Source organism: Chroicocephalus ridibundus, chromosome 18 (genome assembly GCF_963924245.1).
Source record: "Chroicocephalus ridibundus chromosome 18, bChrRid1.1, whole genome shotgun sequence".
Lineage (NCBI taxonomy): Eukaryota > Metazoa > Chordata > Aves > Charadriiformes > Laridae > Chroicocephalus > Chroicocephalus ridibundus.
Window position 1 is genome coordinate 7,823,794 of NC_086301.1, and position 6,131 is coordinate 7,829,924.

Genomic DNA, 6,131 nt, shown 5'->3' on the forward strand with positions numbered 1-6,131 from the left:
AGCAAAGGGCGTTGATCCCGTCCTACAGCTTATAATGATGTTAGGAGTTCGTTAGAGGTCGGACGTGTCGTTAGGAGCCAGGGTAGGAAGAGGAGACCTCACGCCTGCAGGACAGCCAGCACCGGAGATGGAGGTGGCATCTCCCGGGATGAGTCTACCACCGAGTCCTCCGCTCCTGGCTCTTCCCAGGCTGGGATCCAGCACGTGCTATGGAGAGCTGCAATGCCACGCAACGGGAACCGCGACGCAACGGGAACCGCGACGCAACGGGAACCGCGACGCAACGGGAACCGCGACGCAACGGGAACCGCGACGCAGCAACGGGAACCGCCATGCGCTTTGCAGGAACGCCAGTTGACCGCAGCCACCAGTCCCAGCGTGTCCCCCAGCACGGCCGGTCCTCCACCCCAAAGCTCAGGAACCAGCGTGGAGCCCACACCTGCTTCAACCCCTTCGCTGAGCAAAAGGGAGGAGGCCCTCTCTACACTTAAAATCACCACCTCCGTCACCGATCCAGGGCGGGTGGCGGATGCCCTGCCCGGGGTGTCCATCCCGTGTCGCTCTCCTGCCGCTTGCCATGGAAAGCTTGAGCGGAGGCAGCACGGCGAAGCCTGGGTGATCCCTCTGCTCCACCGCCCCTCTCGTCATCTCCAAGAGCGGTCGGAGGCAGAGCCCGGCAGAGAAGACAGGCAAATTCAGCAGGGCTTTCCCAAATTTAAGACTTTAATTAACTCGTCTCGCTAAGAGATGGGGACCGGAGTCGCCGAGCAGCCCAGCACCAACCCCCCGGGCATCAGGACTGCGCGGGCATCGCTCTATTAACCCCACGGGGAATGACGCATCCCATGCCCCATGTCCAAGCTGACACATCCCATGCCCCATGTCCAAGCTGAGGAGCACAAAAAAGCCCCTGGAGGAAGATTTTCCTTTGTTCTCCGCTCCCCGGAACAACAAAACGCCATCGGCTCACCCTGCGGAATACCTGACATTCAACAGGGAAAAGTCCGGCTGGTCTTGGGACAAGCATCCTCATCTGCTCCCGGGAACGAGCCCATCCTGCGGGAGAGGAGGGCTCCAGGCGCGCGCGATGGGAGTGGGATGGGATTTATCCAGATCCTGCAGCGGGATACCCGGATCCCGCCGCCGGTGGCTCCGTCCACACCAGGATCGGTCCCTCCTACCCCTTTGGGATCACCGGGCTACCAGAGCGCATCCGTCAAGGGGTCAGAGGATGCTCAGGAATGGGGGAAAAAAACCAAAAAAGCTCAGACCACCGAAATAAATCATCCTCAGCCCGTGCCGCCGCCGCCGGAGCGATACCGGGGCACGTCCTCCCCTCCCAGGGCCTCCGGGAGGATTTTCCCTTCCTTCCACCGGCGCCGGGGCATTAATTATGGCACGTACCCATCGCAACGAGCCCCCCGTACGCTACGGGGAGACGCCAGACACCCTCTCGCCGGGGGTCTCGGGGTGGGTTCTCCCTCCTCTGGGGCAGGAACGGAGCCGAAGGAAGGCCGGGTTTTTCCCGGCGAGACGCAGGGGTTTTGTTTTGCCAGAGGATCGGCAAAGGGCAGGGGAAGAGCGGGGGGCTCTCCCCTGGCCGCTGCCCGCCCGCGCCTCGCCACCTAATTAATTACAGTCGTCAGAAAAATAATCATTAAGCCCAAACCCAAACCACAGAAATAAAGCTGGGTCGCGCTCGCCAGGGCATCGACGCCGATGGGGCGGGATGCACCGGCGGGGGTCCAAGCGGGGCTTAACGGAGGGGTCCCCCCCCACCCCCAGTTTCCTCCTCCATCCCCAATTTCTTCCTCCATTCCCAATTTCCCCCCTCCATCCCCAATTTCTGCCCCCCCCCCCCCCCATGCAAACCCTGCCTTTGGGAGGCAAAGCAGCCAAGCGCTGCCTCTCCTGCCCCCCTCCCAGCGCTGAGCCCCCAAAATCCCAACCCCTCCAGCTCCCCCCCACCCTCCCCCCCCAAAAAAAAAACCCTCCCGGGCTTTTCCTTGTCATCCCCCCCCCCGTTTTTCCCCAGCCCCACTTTGCGGCTGGATTTGTAGCGGGAAGGCGGGCACGGAGCGGGGAGGGGGGGAGCGTTTGGGGACAAGGGGGGGGTGGTGGTGGGGGGGGGGGGGTGTTACGGGGGCTGCGGACTCACCATGGGGCGGGCTGGGCGCGGGGGGGACGGCGGCGGCGGGAGGATGCGGAGCGGTGCGGGATGCCGGAGCCAGCCCGGCGCTGGGCGGGCGGGGAGCGGGGACGCCTGCGCACACCGCCGGGAGGGGAGGGAGGGATGGAGGGAGGGAAGGAAAAGCATCCCGGGAGCTGGAAAAGCACCCGGGTCACCCCCCCCCATCACCACCACCACCATCCCCCGGCTGTGGAAAGAGGCGGGGGGGGGGGGGGGGGGGACACGCAACCGCCCCCGCACCCCACCACGGTCAGAGGACCCCGAAAAATCGCAGCGTTGCGGCAGCATCCCCCGCTTTTGGGATAAATCTCCCCAAATAAGAGCATCTCGCAACAAATTTTTTTTTTTTGGGGGGGGGGGGCAGCGGGGCAAGGCTTTCCCCCACTAGGGATTTACACTCTGCTGGTGGTGGGGGGGGGGGGGGTTCGCACCGTTCCCCCCCCCATCGAATCCACCGGCCAAAACCAGCACGAGGTGGTGCCCGGTGTTATTTTGGGACGCCTTTGCTTAAAATCAACTCGATATTGGGTTTGGGGGGGGGGGGGGGGGGGTTTGTCGGTGTCCTCCCCGCAGAGAAATTCATTCCCACCGCAGGAAAGCCCCGTGTCCGGCCACCTCCGTCTCCCACGGGATTCCGTTTCCACCCCATCCCGTCAACGGCGACGCGGCCGACCCCCTGCAGCCTTGTATTTTTCCCCAAGGTGCAAAATCCAGCCCTCCGGCGCCGCGGTGGGGTTTTGCCGATCCCTGAGATCATCAGCCGTCTTAAGGCCGATTTTTCACCCGGGGGAAGCGACGTGAAACGTCCGCAGCTTGTTGCCGAAGGCAGCAAAGTTTATTCCCCCCGCAAAGCAAGAGGTAGCGGGGAACCCGGAGGGCACCGGCCCCGTTGGATGCCCGACGCGTCCGGCGCCACCAATATTAATTGATAAAATACCCGACGGCTTTGGCATCGCCAAGGCTAATCGAGCAACCGCATCAATATTTGAAGAGCGTCGCTCCTCCGCCCGCGTAGGATGGGGTTTCCTCGCTGGCGAGCTGCGAGGTAACGGGGCAGAGCTTTACCCGTGGTGACAGGCAAGCCCACCCTAATTAGGCTTTAATTGCCGCCAGCTCATAGACGAAGCCCAGGGATAATTATTGGGGGCCGCGGCTCAGCGGGGGTGGGAGGGGGGAGCTGGGATTTGCTGGAGGGATATTTAGACCCTTCGGTCTCTTGGGTTCCCCTGCGAGGTTTATTGCATCTGAAAACAATAAAACGGCGTTCAATAAAACTCCGGCAACAATAATGCATCCCAAATGCCTATTTTTACCATGCCCCCAAGACGGAATATTAAAAGAGGCTGCAGAGCTTCGCTTCCCAGGATCTTCTCGGTCCCCAGCTCCCTCCCGCTGGCGGCGGTGGGACGGGATCCTTTTGGTGGTGGTCTCCATCCCAGAGCTTCCCCCACGGCCCGGGGAGCGAGAGCAGAGTAAAAGCCCCTCGCAGAGACGCCAACCCAGCGTCGGGGACCTGCTCCAGCTCTCATCCCTCCGGCTCCACCTCGCCGGCGTCTCCGTGCCGCGGCTTCACCGCCGTTCGGGGAAACGAGGGGGATGCCCACGGCGAGAGGGGAACACCGCCTGCGTCCACCCCCCTCGGATCCTCAGGAACCTCCGAGCGCCCGTGGTGCGTCCTCCGGGCAGGAACGGGGCGCCTGCTCCGATGGCCTACTCCCATCTCCTCGGGTGGGGCCCAAAGGCCAGCAAAGAGCTTCCGGTGGCCACCAGCAGCCTCCAGTAGCCACCACCGATTTTAAAACCCACCAGAAGAGACGGCGTTTTTGGAAGCACATTTGCTGCCTTAGCAGAACGCCGCGAGCGCTTGCTGGGTAGTTAGTCATTGCTAATGACTACACCCTGCCCTAGTATTTAATTTACACAAAGGATAAATTGCCAGTTAGATTAATTCAGCGTGATGAGCGCCGAGTAATTTGGAGAAGAAAAGGGGGGGGGGGGGGGGGGGGAAGGAAAAAAAGAAACCAAAAAACCAAAAAACCAAAATCCTGGCGGTTCGAGAAGTGAATGGGTAACGAGCTCCGCCGTCACCCGCTCCGAAGGTATTGAGGAATCACGTCGATCAAACGGTTGAGGAAACGCCTCGGGCTGCAGCAGTGAGGACGGGGCAGAGGTTTCGCCAGCCCAGGACGGTCTCGCGCCACCGTGCCGCAGCCGGAACGCTCCCGAAAAGGTGGCGAGGACAAAGCGAGAGGGGGATCTGTTGCCGAAGGAGGAGGGGGATGCCCTCGGCCGGGCTCGCGGCATCTGCTCGAGAGGGACAAGAATGGGGCGATTCATGCCCAGGACAAGCGGGCTTTGTCCCGCTGCCCGGGGACCACCTCGGGCTCACCCTTCCTCAAAGCCACAGCCTAGAAACGCTTCCCTGGCTTTGCACGCCCAAGCCCAGCACCTCCGGAAATCCTCAAAAGATCCATCAAAACGCAGCCCCCTGCCCTCCCGTCCTGGGGCAGGGCAAGGGACAGTCCCCGTCCCGGGCTCCCCCGTGTCCCCCCCTGCTCCCCAAGGAGACGGGTGACGGGCAGGCAGAGCACCTTCCCGTCTCCCAGGAGAAACGATTCCTCCAGGGGGAGCGGACAGATGGTCTGCGGAAGATGTGCTGCTCGGTCGTCTGTCGCAGCCCTCGGAAAGTCTATTTTCAAGACAGTTTGTTGGGTTGGTTTTTTTTTTTTTTTTTTAATACCTGGAGAACAGGGAAGCTTCCCAGGCAACAGGATGATCCCATCTGGCGTTTAACCATCTCCGTTCCCAGGCTGGATCTGGCTGGGTACGTAAAACGGTGATGTTCCCTCACCCAGGCAGACCAAGCACAAAAAAAAACCCCCCCACTCTGGTCTGGAAAAAAAAAAAAATAAAAAAATATCACTTCTTGCCCTTTAGCAACTTAAAACCTTGGGCCGCAAAAAGCCAGGGGACAGCAAACCCCGCGGATCTTCTCCACATCCACTGTGGCACAGCCAGCAGCCCTGGAACCAAATCACATCTCTGTTTTTTTTTCCCCCCCCAACATCAGCAAAAAAAACCCAAAACCCCCCAACTCTTAGAGCCCAGTGTGTTGAAAGGCATAAATAACTGGGGTAGTCGGCGAGATGATTCCTGCAATTACATCCCCGACCAGAAACCGGAGCCCTTTCTGGCAGCAAGAACTCATGAAGTTTTCAGAGGTTGGTGCCCGGCGGCGAAGACGCAGGGGCTAAACAACAGCTGGGTCGGCGGACTAAACCTCTCTCCGCGCGTGGGAATCTGCTTTTCCCACCCAAACGGGCAGCTCTCGCCGGGTCGCAGGGCGAGGAGCGTTTAAAGAGAGTCAAGCGGTGAGGAAGAAGTCGGTGCCTCACTGAAAAGAGGAAGAAAAACCTCAGCAGAGCGGGAAAGCGGCAGCAAAGTCACCCCGGGGTCTCAGGAGGCTCCTTTGCCGGGGACTCTCCGGCTGCGGGACGGCATTTACTGCCCCGCCACCTCCCTGGCAGAAGGAAGAGCAGTATTATTGATGTTTGATTAAAAAAAAAATAAATAAATAAAGAGGAATCCTTGCAAAACTTTTGAGAAGCCTGTGTCAGGGAGGGGCTGCCCTTTTAAACGAGCTCATTTAAGGCGGGATATATGACTAATTAGCAGGGTAGAGGTGACGGCTCTGAGGCTGGGGATCAGGCAGCGCGCGCGGTCGCGTTTTGCCTTTCCTGAGCCCACGGCAGCTGGCCGGCAGGGGCGAGGACTCGGCTTAGTCATTTGATTTATTTGGAGCAAGAAACCTCTTCCCTGTCCCAGGGAAGCTGCAATCTCGCTCCCAGGGGTAAATCTGTAAGAAATAAGTGAAGTTTTGGGGTTTTTTTTTGGACCCCTGCAGCTGCCTGCTTCCCCGTCTGGGCTGACGCTTGGTGGC